Raw genomic sequence first — 17,077 nt, 5'->3', positions numbered from 1 at the left:
TTGACGGCACTACCATCCTTCCCGTCTCACAAGCCTGCAAACTTGGTGTCATCCTCGACTCCGCTTTCTCGTTCACCCCTCACATCCAAGCCATCACCTAAACCTGCCGGTCTCAGCTCTGCAACATTGCCAAGATCCGCCCTTTCCTCTCCATCCATACCGCTATCCTGCTCGTTCAAGCTCTCATCCTATCCCATCTGGACTACTGCATCAGCCTTCTCTCTGCTCTCCCATCCTCGTGTCTCTCCCCACTTCAATCCATACTTCACGCTGCTGCCCAGATTGTCTTTGTCCAGAAGCGCTCTGGGCATGTTACTCCCCTCCTCAAAAATCTCCAGTGGCTACCAATCAATCTGCGCATCAGGCAGAAACTCCTCACCCTTGGCTTCAAGACTCTCCATCACCTCGGCCCCGCCTACCTCACCTCCCTTCTCTCCTTCTACAGCCCACCTCACACCATCTGCTCCTCTGCTACTAATCTCTTCACCGTACCTCGTTCTCGCCTGTCCCGCCATCGACCCCCAGCCCACGTCATCCCCCGAGCCAGGAATGCCCTCCCTCTGCCCATCCGCCAAGCTAGCTCTATTCCTCCCTTCAAGGCCCTACTGAGAGCTCACCTCCTCCAGGAGGCCTTCCCAGACTGAGCCCCTTCCTTCCTCTCCCCCTCGTCCCCCTCTCCATCCCCCCATCTTACCTCCTTCCCTTCCCCACAGGACCTGTATGTATGTATATATGTTTATACATATTTATTACTCTATGTATTTATTTATTTATTTTACTTGTACATATCTATTCTATTTATTTTATTTTGTTAGTATGTTTGGTTTTGTTCGCTGTCTCCCCTTTTCAGACTGTGAGCCCACTGTTGGGTAGGGACTGTCTCTGTATGTTGCCAGCTTGTACTTCCCAAGTGCTTAGTACAGTGCTCTGCACACAGTAAGCACTCAATAAATACAATTGATTGATTGACTGATTGATACTGTTTTTTTATACTATAATAATATTTCCTAGCCAAAGCTCCTCTAAACTCTGGTTTTGAGAAAAAGACCTGAAAACATTCCAAGAACATTTCCACCGGTTTTCCTGCAGTACAGCATGTAATATATTCCTTCCACCGCACCGTGCCTTTTCCCAAGCACATAACATTAGGTAAAGGGGAAGCCGAAAAGCCTTAACAATAGAGCTACCACAGGAGCTGCTGAGGGTGGGATCCTGCTGCCTGATTTCTGAGAGACTCTCAGAGTGGCATATGGTGTACGCTGTTGTAGAAGAAGAAAATAAGATAATGGCATAAAACACCAAAGCTGGTAGAATGCCTGTCAAAATGCACTCTTTGAGAATAAGAAATGATGCATCAATCAGAGTCTGTATTAAAGAATTGGTTCAATCAATCATTCAATCAATGATTTTTTGAGCGATTACTATATGCAGAGCACTGCACTAAGCACTTGGGAGAGTATAATACAAACAGAATTAGCAGACACATTCCCTGCTCATCATGAACTCTCAACTCTACCCTCTCTACTCAGCTAGACTCACTCACTCCCCTTTCCCTTCACTGCTCTCGCACCATTAACCCACAGCCCTGGATCACTGCCACTGTCCGCCTCCTTAGCTCTTATGCTCGAGCTGCCGAACGCTGCTGGCGAAAGTCTAAACACCATGCCAACCTCGTTCACTTCAAGTTTATCCTTTCCTGCCTTAACTCAGCCCTCTCCTCTGCCAGACAAAACTATTTCTCCTCCCTTATTGACACCCATGCCCATCACCCACGCCAGCTCTTCCGTACACTCAACTCCCTTCTCAGGCCCCCGGTTCTTCCCCCTCCTCCTTCCCTCACCCCCAATGATCTGGCCTCCTAGTTCATTAACAAAATTAAATCCATCAGGTCCGACCTCCTCAAAGTCTCTTCCCCCCTTTCTCCATCCCCCCGGCTCTCAACACTCTCTGCTACTCTCCCATCCTTCCCAGCAGTATCCTCAGAGGAGCTCTCCTCCCTCCTCTCAAGTGCTACTCCGGCCACCTGTGCTTCTGACCCCATTTCCTCTCATCTCATGAAATTTCTCGCTCCATCCCTTCTCCCCTCCTTAACTTCCATCTTCAACCGCTCACTCTCCACTGGTTCCTTCCCCTCTGCCTTCAAACATGCCCATGTCTCTCCCATCCTAAAAAAACCCTCTCTTGACCCCACCTCACCTTCTAGTTATCGCCCCATATCCCTCCTACCATTCCTTTCCAAACTCCTTGAACGAGTTGTCTACACTCGCTGCCTAGAATTCCTCAATAACAACTCTCTCCTCGACCCCCTCCAGTCTGGCTTCCGTCCCCTACATTCCACGGAAACTGCCCTCTCAAAGGTCACCAATGACCTCCTGCTTGCCAAATCCAACGGCTCCTACTCTGTCCTAATCCTCCTCGACCTCTCAGCTGCCTTTGACACTGTGGACCACCCCCTTCTTCTCAACACGCTATCTGACCTTGGCTTCACAGACTCCGTCCTCTCCTGGTTCTCCTCTTACCTCTCCGGTCGTTCTTTCTCAGTATCTTTTGCAGGCTCCTCCTCCCCCTCCCATTCTCTCACTGTGGGGGTTCCCCAAGGTTCAGTGCTTGGTCCCCTTCTGTTCTCGATCTACACTCACTACCTTGGTGACCTCATTCACTCCCACGGCTTCAACTATCATCTCTATGCTGATGACACCCAGATATACATCTCTGCCCCTGCTCTCTCCCCCTCTCTCCAGGCTCGCATCTCCTCCTGCCTTCAGGACATCTCCATTTGGATGTCTGCCCGCCACCTAAAGCTCAACATGTCGAAGACTGAACTCCTTGTCTTCCCTCCCAAACCTTGCCCTCTCCCTGACTTTCCCATCTCTGTTGATGGCACTACCATCCTTCCCATCTCACAAGCCCGCAACCTTGGTGTCATCCTCGACTCCGCTCTCTCATTCACCCCTCACATCCAAGCCGTGACCAAAACCTGCCGGTCTCAGCTCCACAACATTGCCAAGATCCGCCCTTTCTTCTCCATCCCAACCGCTACCCTGCTCATTCAAGCTCTCATCCTATCCCGTCTGGACTACTGCATCAGCCTTCTCTCTGATCTCCCATCCTCGTGTCTCTCTCCACTTCAATCCATACTTCATGCTGCTGCCCGGATTTTCTTTGTCCAGAAATGCTCTGGGCATATCACTCCCCTCCTCAAAAATCTCCAGTGGCTACCAATCAATCTGCGCATCAGGCAGAAACTCCTCACCCTGGGCTTCAAGGCTCTCCATCACCTCGCCCCCTCCTACCTCACCTCCCTTCTCTCCTTCTACAGCCTAGTCCGCACCCTCCGCTCCTCCACCCGCTGATCTCCTCACCGTACCTCGCTCTCGCCTGTCCCGCCATCGACCCCCGGCCCACGTCATCCCCCGGGCCTGGAATGCCCTCCCTCTGCCCACCCGCCAAGCTAGCTCTCTTCCTCCCTTCAAGGCCCTGCTGAGAGCTCACCTCCTCCAGGAGGCCTTCCCAGACTGAGCCCCTTCCTTCCTCTCCTCCTCGTCCCCCTCTCCATCCCCCCATCTTACCCCCCTCCCTTCCCCACAGCACCTGTATATATGTATATATGTTTGTACATATTTTTTTTTACTCTATTTATTTATTTATTTAATTTATTTGTACATATCTATTCTATTTATTTTATTTTGTTAGTATGTTTGGTTTTGTTCTCTGTCTCCCCCTTTTAGACTGTGAGCTCACTGTTGGGTAGGGACTGTCTCTATATGTTGCCAATTTGTACTTCCCAAGCGCTTAGTACAGTGCTCTGCACATAGTAAGCGCTCAATAAATACGATTGATGATGATGATGATGATGAACTTACTGTGTAGAGGGGGAAACAGACATTAATAAGAATCAATAAGTAATTTGTAATATATAATTTAGGGTAAGTACACAAGTCCTGAGGGGTTGGGAGTAGGGCAAATATGAAATGTCCATAGGTCATAGGTACAAGTGCATAGATGACACAGAAGGGAGAGTGAGTCAAAGAAAAGGGGGCTTAATTGGGAAAGGCCTCTGGGAGAATTTGTGACTTTAGTAATGCTTTGAATGTGGAGAGAGTGGTGGTCTGGCACATATTATGGGAAGAGAGTTTCAGGCTAAATGGGAGGACATGGGAAAGGGGTTGGAGGCAAGATAGATGAGATTGGGGCACAGTGAGTAAATTGGTGCTAGAGGAATGGAGTCTGGGGTCTGGGCTGTAGTAGGAGATTAGTGAAGTGAGGTAGGATGGAGCAAGCTGATTGAGTTTTTTAAAGCTGATAGTAAGGAGTTGGATGAAGTGAAATACAGGATTTGAGCAGCTCTGTAAACTGACCAGTTAAGTTGATCACTTTTTAGCAAAATCTTAGGTAGACAACCTCAGACTTCATTCGACGTAAGATACTGTCTCTTTGCCGAAATAAAAAAATTTGGTCCATATAACAGTCACCACACTTGCCTTTTCATTCATTCAATCAATCATTCAATCGTATTTATTGAGTGCTTACTGTATACAGAGCACTGTTCTAAGCACTTGGAAAGTACAATTCGGCAACATCTAGAGACGGTACCTACCCAACAACGGGCTCACAGTCTAGAAGGGGGAGACGGACAGCAAACAGAACAAGTAGACAGTTGTCAATGCCATCTAAATAAATAGAATTATAAATATATACACATCATTAGTAAAATGAATAGAGTAATAAACATGTACAAATATACACAAGTGCTGTGGGGAGGGGAAGGAGGTAGGGCAGAGGGAGGGAGTGGGGGCGATGAGGAGGGGAAGAAGAGGAGAGGATAAGGAGGGGGCTCAGTCCAGGAAGGCCTCCTGGAGGAGGTCAATAGCGATCTGATGAAATGCAGCAATATTTGCCTCCATAAATGAGAAAAGCAAGAAAGCAATATTGGCTTTAAGCCAGCCATGTATCAAGGAATGTATCCAACATAGGACTCCTCTAAGCAACTGTTGTTCCTTGGCTGGGTGGTCGTGGCTCTAACTATGTAATGGCTTTCATTCATTCATTCATTCATTCAATTGTATTTATTGAGCACTTATTGTGTGCAGAGCACTGTACTAAGCACTTGGGAAGTACAAATTGGCAACATATAGAGATGGTCCCTAACCAACAATGAGGAGACAACAAAACAAAAACACGTAGACAGGCGTCAATACTATCAGAATAAATAGAATTATAGCTTTCATTACTAATGGTACTCCATTCTTTTTTTAAGTCAAGGCCTCTCTGTCCCTAGTAACAGCAGTGCACTTCACTAAACCCAGGGGGGAAGTACAACACAGGCACAAAACCTGTTCCCAGCCAACAAGGATCTTACACCATAATTTGGTTCCTTTGCTCTAATCCATGCCACATCCAAAGCCATCTCCATTCTAGTTCAGCCCAGGGACAGACAATTAAAGATTAAAACCAAGGGCTAGTCCGAAAAACAGTTCCTGAATTAGTCAATCCATTTTCTGGAGTATGTGTATATGTAACTCAATAAGACACAATAAACTTATTCCTTAATGACTGCAATTTACTACTCCTGAAATATTTTAGATCTAGATGTTTGTCTCCAATTGGATGGGAAATCTTTCTATATCAATGCACTTACACAATCCTGCTGAATGTTTCTAATGCTTTTCTAGTCTGCAGATCACATTTCTATTTAAAGCATTATTCTCTCAGAAACAATATTCGGTATAAAAGAAAGTGCTCTCCACAAAGATTTAAACAGGCCATGTATGTTAAAACAGAGTAATGTCTTTTATCTGAATCTACAAAGGACCTTAATTCACCCAGTGGGCTTCGATTCATCAGTTGCCTTTAGGAAAAAGTAGTGAAAGAAAGTCAGTGGCAGAGAATTTTGCAGTACAGAACAGCCGTCACTACATTATACTATTTAACTATCCTGCTGAGCTCCATTTTCCGAGAACTCAGGGCTCCATGTAATACTGTTCCAACCCTGGAGTTCACCGGGAATTAGTAAATTCTAAACACGCTCAGATAACTCTTCAAAACACGCTGCTGAACACATTACCCTTATTCACTGTCATTTTAAATCTTTTCCACTTTAGTAGAAATTGATCTGTGTGAATATTGAGATAATTTTACCTGGAGAAGGATGACTCCGTTTTCCCTTGGGTGCAAACTTTACATCCATGTAAGTGATTTCAGTCTCCATGACTGATGGCCATTCAATTCAAGGTCAGCCCCTCTTTACCCCTCACCCACTCTCCCGCCTCTCTGGGGACCAGCTTAGTCCTGCCTTCTCACTGCTCAAGCCTTGATCAGGCTGAAATGAACTACAGGACATCCGCTGACTTCAAGTTTCCTGTGTAGTTCACCTTTCAGCCTTTCTGAGAAGAGTCTCTGCTGTGAGAGAAGTGTTGGGGGACCCATTTCAGCACGATGCCCTGGAGTGTTTGCTAAGAGAATATTTGTGTCAATTCAGGTCAAGGCCAGAGGTAAACTTACACCTACAGTTACACTCTGCAGGACAGTTTCTTATCACTCTAAGAGGAGGGTTTTCTGGCTTAGAAATAATGCAATGTTTGCATAGCCTCCTCCTGGTGCTTTCCATAATTAGCAGTTCTCTTACCTGAATCTGTTCAACTAGAGAAAGAGCAGAGCAGGTTTAGAACCACTAACACTACTACTACTACTACTACTAGTAGTAGTAGTAGTAGTAGTAGTAGTAATAGTAGGAGTAGTAATAGTAGTTGTAGTTGTAGTAGTAGTAATAATGAGTAGCATGGCATAGTGGATAGAGCACGGACCTGGGAGCCAGAAGGTCAAGGGTTCTAATCCTGACTTTCTGACCTTGGGCAAGTCACTTCACTTCTCCGTGCCTCAGTTACCTCATCTGTAAATTGGGAATTGAGACTGTGAGCCTCACGTGGGACAGGGACTGTTTCCATCTTGATTTGGTTGTATCCAACCCAGCACTTAGTAGAGTGACTGGCATATAGTAAGTGCTTAACAAATACCATCCTTATTAGAAGAAGAAGTAGTAGTAGTAGTAGTAGTAGTAGTAGTAGTAGTAGTAGTAGTAGTAGTAGTAGTAGTAGTAGTAGTAGTAGTACCACAACAACAAACAGCATTTATTCTGCACCCATTTGGTGAGGTAAACAGTACTAGATGGTTGGGAAATTCAGAACAAAGAAGTGACATATTCCTTGTCCACGAGAAGCTTACACTTTATCTGGGTAGGTGAACATAAAAGCATTTACAGCTAGAGTGGTCAAAATAATTAAGTGCCCATCTCTACATGAGTTCTGAGGAGAGCATAAATATGTTCTTAGTGAGAAGCAGTGTGGCTTAGTGGAAAGAGCACTGGCTTGGGAGTCAGAGGTTGTGGGTTTAAATCGCAGCTCCACCACTTGTCTGCTGTGTGACCTTGGGGAAGTCCCTTAACTTCTCTGTGCCTCAGTTCCCTCATCTGTCAATTAGAGATGAAGACTGTGAGCCCCACATGAACAACCTGAATAACTTGTATCTACCCCAGTGCTTAGAACAGTGGTAGGCACACAGTAAGCACTTAACAAATACCATCATCATTTTTATTATTGTTATTAATATTTTAGCATTTGTATTAAGCATTGGGGTAAGTAGATACAAGTTCATCAGGTCCGACATGGTGCTCACATTGAAAGTAGGAGGGAAAATCCCCATTTTATAGAGGAGAGAACTGAGGCCCAGAGAAGTTAAGTGCCTTGTCCCCAGTCACATAGCAGGCAAGTGATAGAGGTGGGATTAGAATTCAAGCCCTCTGACCCCCAGGCCACTAGACCAGGCTGCTTTCCAGTGCTTAAGTTCCACAATTTGCTAAGGGTGGTTCAGGATGGTGTGGTATTAGGGAAGGTTTCTTGGAGGAGGTAGAACTTTAGGAGAGTTTTGAATGTGGCAAGCACTGTAGTCTGTCTGATGTGGGGAGGGAGGGAGAGAGTTCCAACGTGGGGATAGCATACCCGAGAGAACAGAGGCAGGAAAGTCGAAAGAGTAGTACAGTTAGAAGGTTGGTTGATAGGAACAAAGAGAGAGAATTTGGGATTAGTAGATGAAGAGAATAAATAAGTAAGGTGGAAATAGATGGTGAAGAGCCTTGAAACCAATTGTGAGTTTTTGTTTGATGCAGAAAGACACAGGAAGCCAGTGGAGGGTTTTGAGGAGAGGAGAGATGTTCGCTGAGCAATGCTTCAGGAAGACAATCTATGAAGCAGACAGTAATGTAGATAGGAGCAGGAGAGGCTGGAGGCTGGGAAACTGGCGAGAAAGTTGATGCGTTGGACTAGCCGTGGCAAGGGCAGCATTGTTACCAGGATGGCAGCAGTTTTTGGTGGAGAGGGAGGGGTAGAGCTAGAAAATGCTGTACAGGAAGAAACATTATGACTTGGCGGTAGAGAGAATGTGTGAATTGAATAGTAACTAAGATTTGAGGACGGCACCAAGGAGGTACATGGAGGATTAGCCATGAGTCATAAAGTGGCCAATTATATCAAGATCAATTGGCCAGTTCTCACTGGGGAGGTTGGTCTTTCAATCCACTTCTAAGTCCATGTCCTGTAGCCTGACTATATTAGAATGACTCCTTCCTCTCCCCAGACTCACCTGACCACCAGATGCAGCACAGCCCCACCCCCAGATTCACCAAGATACTTTCTGAGCACAGCCTGGGTAAGAGTCTGAGTTATGTGGCCATGGGTTGTGGAGCACAGCTTGGGGTTGCAGTCCAGCCTGGGGTTGCAGTCCTAATGTCTCCCCATTACTCAAGAGGTGGTTGTGCATGTACCCTGAGGTGAGGGGTGGAGGAATCACAGAGTCCCTAGAGTGATGGAAGACAACAGGGAGGGGGACATTCATTCATTATTTATTTAGCGCTTATTGTGTGCAGAGCACTGTACTAAGCACTTGGGAAGTACATGTCGGCAACATATAGAGACTAGACGGTCCCTACCCAACAACGGGCTCACAGTCTAGAAGGGGAAGACAGACAACAAAACAAAACATGAAGACAGGTGTCAAAGCCATCAGAATAAGTGGAATTATAGCTATATGCACATCATTGATAAAATAAATACAGTAGTAAATATGTACAAGTAAAATAAGTAGAGTAATAAATACATACAAATGTATACCAGTGCTGAGGGAAGGGGAAGTAGGTAGGGCGGGGGGGCAATGGGGAGAGGAGTAGGAGAGGAAAACGGGGGCTCAGTCTGGGAAGGCCTTTTGGAGGAGGTGAGCTCTCAGTAGAGCTTTGAAGGAAGGAAGAGAGCTAGTTTGGCAGATGTGCGGAGGGAGGGCATTCCAGGCCAGGGGAAGGACGTGGGGCTGGGGTCGATGGCGGGACAGGCGAGAACGAGGCAAAGTGAGGAGGTTAGTGGTGGCAGAGGAGCGGAGGGTGCAGGCTGGGCACAGGAGGGTGCAGAAGAGAAGGGAGATGAGGTAGTAGAGGGCCAGGTGATGGAGCTTTGAAGTCAAGAGAGAGGAGTTTTTGCTTGATTTGTAGGTTGACAGGCAACCACTGGAGATTTTTGAGAAGGAGCGTGACATGCCCAGAGTGTTTCTGTACAAAGATAATCCAGGCAGGAGAGTGAAGTATAGACTGCAGTGGGGAAAGACAGGTTGATGGGAGATCAGAGAGGAGGCTGATGCAGTAATTTAGTTGGGATAGGACGAGAGATTGAACCAGCAAGGTAGCAGTTCGGATGGAGAGGAAAGGGCAGATCTTGGCAGATCTTACTATGTGCCAGGCACTGTACCAAGCGCTGGGGCGGATGCAAATTGGGTCGGCACAGTCCCTGTCCCATATGGGGTTAACAATCTCAATCCCCATTTTACAGATGGGGTAACCGAGGCAGGGAGAAGTGAGGTGATGATTTGTGCAAGGTCACACAGCAGACAAGTGGCGGAGCCAGGATTAAAACCCAGGTCCTCCGGACAAGGGCAAAACAGAACAGGGGTTGTCCCAGGAGTGGGTCTCAACCTCAAGGTAAATTCACCCTCACTTCCCTTTTTCATGGGGCCCCAGGAAGGATGCCAGGTTAAGGGTCCTTGGGCCAGTGGCTGCCCAGGATCCCAGTGCCTGACCTTATCACAGCTCAAATGCTGCTGCTGCTGCTCCAGAAATAACCCCAGAATGGGCAGTGCGGCAGCACAGCTGGCCTGGCCCCTCCCCACCCCTGCTCCCCAAAGCTTTCTCCAAGTCCACTGACCCAGGGAGGGAGAAGATTTGTCTGTAGGGGACACTCAAGACCTCTTTCTGAGTTCTTTTGTGATGCATACAGCTCAGTTGTCCCACTTGCTCCATTCCATTTCCCCCACTGCCCTCAGCCTCCTTTTGTTCCCTTCCCTCAATTTCCCCCACACACACTCCTGCTGGCTCAGTCTTCGTGCCAACAATCCCACTTTCTGCAGCTACGGCATTCATCTGGTCAATACAGCAGCATGGTCAAGTGGAAAGAGCCCAGGCCTGGGAGTCAGAGGACCTGGGTTCTAATCCCACCCCTGCCACTAACCTGTGGTGTGACCTTGGCCAAGTCACTTAACTTCTCTTTACCTCAGTTGCCTTGTCAGTAAAATGAGGATTAGGACTCTAAGTCCCATGTGGGATATAAGAATGTGTCAAACCTGATTACTTTGCATCTACCCCAGTGATTAGTTCAGTGCCTTGGACACTTAGTAAGCACTTTACAAATACCATTACAACAACCAAAAAAACCACAGCACTGTTCCATAACTGGCAGAGAAACAAAAAGTGAAAAAATTATCATCTTTCTGTTTGTACTTTACACTGAGTGAGCAGCTACGTGCATCCTTTACCCTCTGTCAAGGCTAAGGGGGAGATGCCTACATCCCCAGGACAGGGGTTCCACCCAGGCACAGATGTGGCTGGGAGAACCTGCAGTCAGGGCTCCGGGGTCCATTAATTCACTGTTGTGGTTGTGACTGTAGTCACTGCTCTGCAGGCAGCTCATGCCTTCCACCACACTAATGGAAAAGAGAATAACACCTGCAGCAAGAAGCCTCCACAAAACTGATGGCTGCTATAGTGGCTGTAGTGGCTATGGGTGTGCACTCAACTCTGAGCCCCAAAGACACCTGAAATTCTTCTCCACTAGACTCAGCACCCAATGGTTTTGTTTTTATTTTGTGTATTTTTCTTGTTATGTTCTAATGTTTCATCATTCCTGATGTGTCTTTCTACAGTCCCTTCTTCCTACTTATACGCTTAGATCGTGAGAACCCCACGGGATAGGGATGCAGATTATATATTATAAACTATTTATATTGTCTGCCTCCCCCTCTAGATCACTGTGTAAGCAGGGAACACATCTATCACCTGTGTTGTATTATACTCTCCCAGGTCCTTAGTACTGTGCTCTGCACAGTGAGCACTCAGTAAATACCATTGATGATGATAACCATGTCTAATTGCCACCCACGTATTCTTTCCCAGTGCTTAGTATAGTGCTCTGCATACAGTAAATACTTAATAAATAAACAGGCCTGGGAGCCAGAGGACCTGAATTCTAATACTAGCTCCACCACTTGTGTCTTATGTGACCTTAGGCAAGCCATTTAACTTTTATATACCTCAAAAATCTCATCTATTTCATTGCCGACCTCTAGGCCACATCCTGCCTCTGGCCTGGAATACCGTCCATCCTCATAGCCTACAAACAATTACTATCCCCACCTTCAAAGCCTTACTGAAGGCACATCTCCTCCAAGAGGCATTCCCTGGCTAAGTTCTCCTTTTCTCTTCTCCCATTCCCTTCTGTATCGCTCTGACCTGCTCCTTTTATTCATCCTCCATTCTAGTCCCACAGCGCTTATGTACATATCTGCAATGTATTTATTTATTTATATAATTGTCTGGGTCCCCCTCTAGACTGTAAGCTTGTTGTGGGACTTGTTGTTTGTTGTATTGTTATATTGTATTCTCCCAAGCGCTTAATACACAGTGCATACAGTGCATAACTCAGTAAATATGATTAAATAAACGAATGAATGAATTTTCTGTGTCTCATTGATCTCATCTATAAAATGGAGATTAAGACCGTGAGCCCCATGTGAGACATGGACTTTGTCTGGCCTGATTAGCTTGTAATCAGATCACAAATGCAGCAGGGGCAGCAAAGTGAGGTAGCCAATTCCTTCTACCACTTCCCTCTCCTGCTCCCCCATGTCCCTGGCTCTGCCCCCTGTCACTCCTCCCATTCCCCTTCACTCACTGCCCACCCTGGGCTCTCTTCTTGCTCCCCCATCCCAAAGTACAAATCCAACATGAGTCGATTGTCCAAGAGTGAGTCCCATCCTTCTGTCTGGGGCAGCCTGTGCCTGAAAGGGAGGGGAAAGCTGGGCAGTGGAAGAGTTGAGTGGTAGACAGCAGATGGTGGAGGAAATTAGGAGGAAACCTTGTGCCCCTGCCCCAGGTCCTGGTCTCGCCATTGGTCTCGGCAGCATGGGCAGCTCACAGGGGCAGGACCATGCCACAGGGGAGAAGGAGCAAGAAGGCTCAAGATCTCAGCATCAGTGGCAACTGTTCGAGTGTCTTTGGATCAGAATTATGGGTGCAGAGATGGTGCCAGTTCAGCACCTCATATTCAGCAACTGTCCAGTAGATGATGCAGGTCTATGTATCCATTCATTCATTCAGTTGTATTTATTGAGCACTTATTGTGCTCAGAGTGATGGGAGCCCCCTCACGCACCATGGAAAGGTTGCAGATATTGTTTGAATGTACGCGGTTCTGTTGCCATATCTGGTATGGGCCTTAGACCTTGCAGCCCACTGCCTGGGTCAAGGAACCAAACCAAATAAGGAGGTAGACTCCGCCCAGCTCTGTACCAAATCTGCACTAATCCAGTCCCCACTGTTTTCAAATCTACCAATCACTGTGATCAACAACAGTGGTATATAAGCCCGCTGTATCGGGCACTCGGGGCCTTTTCCCTTAAGGAAATGAGCCCGCCGGGTGCGTTACCCCCTATTCGGTCTTTGGGGGCTTTTCTCATAAGGAAATGAGCCCACCGGGTGCGTTACCCCCATTCGGTCTTTGGGGGCTTTTCCCTTAAGGAAATGAGCCCGCCGGGTGCATTACCCCCTATTCGGTCTTCGGCCTTACCAATAAAACCTTATTAAAACTTTCGGCAGTCGCATGCTGTCTGACTAATTCTTTAGTTGCCCGGCGACCTGATGGCCATCCGGAACAACCGCCGCCATCATTTTGGTGGCCCGTACGGGAAGATCCAGTAGATGTGACTGCCGCCGTCCTGGCTGACCACAGCACAGCATGAAGCCATCGGAGTGGTGAGTTCCTTTTTTTTTGAATTGTTCTTGTCTGTTCTCGTGGAGGCACCCTCTAGTTCCCGGGTACATTGGGGGGAAGGAAGGACCGACCAGGTCGATCCGGGAAAAGGACCTCTCGTCAGGAGGCGGTCCGGGAAAAGGACCTCTCGTCAGGAGGTGGTCCGGGGAAGGGACCTCTCATCAGGGGACGCCTTGAGTTGGAGGGACCACAGCTTGGGAAAGTGGAATGCCACGCGGCGCTCAGGCATAACCTGAGAAGGCACAGGGTTGGAATTGCTCTTGTCTGCTCGCGGAGGCACCCTCTAGTTCCCGGGTACACTAGGGGGAAAGGAAGGCTGACCTGGTCGGTCTGGGAAAGGACCTCTCATCAGGAGACAGTTCGGGCATTTCAGCACTAGTGGGACGCCACTTGGTGCACGGGCATAACCCGAGACAGACACAGAATCGGGATTGTTCTTCTCTGCTCTCGCGGAGGCACCCTCTAGTTCCTGGGTACACTAGGGGGGAAGGAAGGCTGACCGGGTCAGTCTGGGAAAGGACCTCTCGTCAGGAGATGGTCCGGGTACTCCAGAGCCAGTGGGACACCACGCGGCGCTCGGACATAGCCCGAGACAGACACAGAACCGGATTGTTCTTGTCTGATCTTGCAGGGGCACCCTCTAGTCCCCAGGCTCAGTAGCGGGGAAGAAAGGCCGACCGGGTCGGTCTTAACCTGAAACAGACACAGAACCTCAAAAAAGGAACGTTTTCCACCCATTACGGGAAGTCTTTTCTTTTCAATCACCTAAAAAGAGGAACGTTTTAATAAGGACAAATTTGGTTTGGCCGATTTAAAATGCCAGTAACTGATTTTTTTTTTTTTTCCAGCTGGACTTATATTGCAGGCGGTTAGAGAAATGGTTAGTAATCCCATATATCCAAGCTTTTATGGCTTTGTCCCAAAGCCCTGAAGGAAAAAAACTGCCACTTGTGTTTTTCCTGGGGCCCCCCAGGGGGTCCAGCCCTAAGGTCCGATTCCTCATATATACTGGATGATCCTCTCCTCTGCAGGGGAACCCGGGAGGATGGCTTTCCCCCTCCCTCTGGCTGGGAATCTCAGGCACCTTTGGACCCCCTCTGCCCCCTGAGGGAATGGGAAACACCACCAATACAAGGCCCAACCCTTTGTTATGTCCTCCTCCATACCAGTCCACCCCGTGGGCCCTAAGCCCTTCCAGCACCCGGGGAGGCACACACTATGCCCCTCCAGAAGGAGGGGAAAAGATACTCTCCTTGAGGGAAGTTGCAGGGGAGAGGGGAAAGATAGTGCGGGTACAGGCTCCCTTCTCTTTGAGCGAATTGGAAATGGCAAAACGGAAATTGGGAAAATATTCTGTGGCCCCCACGCACTTTTGGGAAGAATTCCGGAGTCTGACCCTGCAGTACAGTCTGTCATGGGAAGATCCTAACCTGTTGCTTTATAGCTGTCCCGCGCTCCAAACCAGAGTGGAGTTATCAGGGGGAGAGTACTGATAGACAGTTTCAGGATCATATGATTACATGCCTACTGGCAGGCATGGAGAAAGGAATTAGGAAGCAAGTTAACTGTGATCGGGTCTGAGCTGTGACCCAGGACTCTACTGAGAACCAAGCCATGTTTAGACTCAGGATAGTGGAGGCGATTCGAATGTACACCCAGCTTGATCCCAACTCGGTAGAGGGAAGTGTCATTCTAAATCTGTATTTTAATAATTGGCTGAAGATTTCCACCGAAAATTACAGAAGGAGCAGTTGGGGCCACAAACCCCCACGGATCAGTTGTTAGAGGCTGCCTTTAGAGTTTTTAACAACCGTGACCAGGCAGCCTGGGATGAGAAGGACCGCAGGGCCAAAGTGAAGGGCAGAGAGCAGGCCCAGTTACTTGTGGTGGCCCTGACGAAGGGTCGGTCCACCCTGGAAGGTTGCCTAATGCGGCCACAGTGCTTGCCCATGGCCCAGGGTCTGGGAAGCCCTGTTTTGTGTGCCACCAGTCTGGCAATTGGGCTCGGAAGTGCCCCCAGGCGCGGAGGCCTGGTCGCGGCCGCCAGCCACTTGGACCATGCCCCTTCTGCCGGGGACACAGGCACTGGAAGCAGAACTACCTACTGCTGAAGGCGAGCACTGACCCTGAGGCTGGCCAGTTCCCGGCTGTTGGCGCGTCTGAGAGCTGGGACTGATGGGGCCCAGGGAATGGCCGGGCCCCCGCAGGAACCATCTCCATGGCCAAACCCAGGGTGAGCGTAGAAGTGTCCGGTAAGATTATAAATTTTGTTATCCATACGGGGGCCACCTATTCTGTCCTTCCCAGTTTTTGCGGTGCTACCCATCCATCTGGAGTAAGGGTAGTGGGGATCGACGGCATCTCAAAATCTTGTCTCCAAACTGCCCCCTACTATGTTTATATCAGCAGGAACTGTTTGGCCTGACCTAGCCAAACCTTTTGCCTTATATGTAGACGAGCAGCGACACCCCTGTGCTGCGGTTCTAGGTCAATCTTTGGGGTCAGACTTTCAGGCAGTAGCGTATTTTTCCAAGCAGTTGGATAGTGTTGCTGCTGGTTGGCCAGCATGTCTCCATGCGGTAGCAGCCACTGCCATAGTGGTAGAGGAGAGCAGAAAGCAGAAGTAGTAACCCTATCTCGAGCTATGGAATCGGAAAAGGGGATGCTTCAACATATTTACTGACTCCAAATATGGCTTCCATGTCTTAAATGCTCGTGGGACTATTTATAAAGAGTGAGGTCTCCTTACCGCCTGAGGCACCCCTATCAAACATGCAGAGGAAATCCTCCAGCTACTTGCAGCAGTTTGGGAACCCTGGGTAGTGGCTGTAATTCACTGTCGGGGACACCAAAAGGGGAATACAGAAATAATCATGGGAAATCGTTTTGCAGACTCAGCTGCTCGACAGGCAGCCTGCACCAAAACCGAGGACACCTCTTGTCCCAGATTTTTCTGATTCTCCCCAGGAGGACACTCCTTCACAATACACCTGTGACTCAATCGGCGACCTCCAGCTCCGCAGGGAAGAACACCAACCCATGGGATGGAAGTCAACTGAGGAACCTGAGGGGGACGCTGCCCCCATCTTACAGGCTCTACGAGAAATCACCCCGACCATGACACCACCTCCATCTTGCTGTCAAGCTCACGGCTGGTTTGCGGTACACCCATATGACCTTGAACACATCCAGTTATGAGTTCATCGCCCACTGTCAGCATGAAGCCGCTCCAGAAGATGGACCATTGACCCTCAGCAACCCCTTAGGAATAAGAGTCGTATGTCTTTGAGGGGGGAATGATGGGGGCCCCCTCATGCACCATGGAAAGGTTGCAGATATTGTTTGAATGTACGCGGTTCTGTTGCCATATCTGGTATGGGCCTAAGACCCTGCAGCCCACTGCCTGGGTCAAGGAACCAAACCAAATAAGGAAGTAGACTCCGCCCAGCTCTGTACCAAATCTGCACTAATCCAGTCCCCACTGTTTTCAAATCTACCAATCACTGTGATCAGCAACAGCGGTATATAAGCCCGCTGTACCGGGCACTCGGGGCCTTTTCCCTTAAGGAAATGAGCCCGCCGGGTGCGTTACCCCCTATTCGGTCTTTGGGGCCTTTTCCCTTAAGGAAATGAGCCCGCTGGGTGCGTTACCCCCTATTCGGTCTTTGGCCTTACCAATAAAACCTTATTAAAACTTTCGGTAGTCACATGCTGTCTGAC

At 48.4% G+C, this 17,077-nt stretch overlaps 1 pseudogene; it reads right to left on the bottom strand.

Annotated features, from left to right (window-relative positions):
• The window catches only part of LOC119939040, a 31,342-nt pseudogene extending 25,134 nt beyond the window's left edge, over positions 1–6,208 (bottom strand).
• Positions 6,209–17,077: the final 10,869 nt, after the last annotated feature.

The sequence above is a fragment of the Tachyglossus aculeatus genome, chromosome 17 (genome assembly GCF_015852505.1).
Source record: "Tachyglossus aculeatus isolate mTacAcu1 chromosome 17, mTacAcu1.pri, whole genome shotgun sequence".
NCBI classification, from domain to species: domain Eukaryota; kingdom Metazoa; phylum Chordata; class Mammalia; order Monotremata; family Tachyglossidae; genus Tachyglossus; species Tachyglossus aculeatus.
Note: the sequence above shows the minus strand (reverse complement) of the source record. Positions and strands in the feature narration are given on the sequence as shown.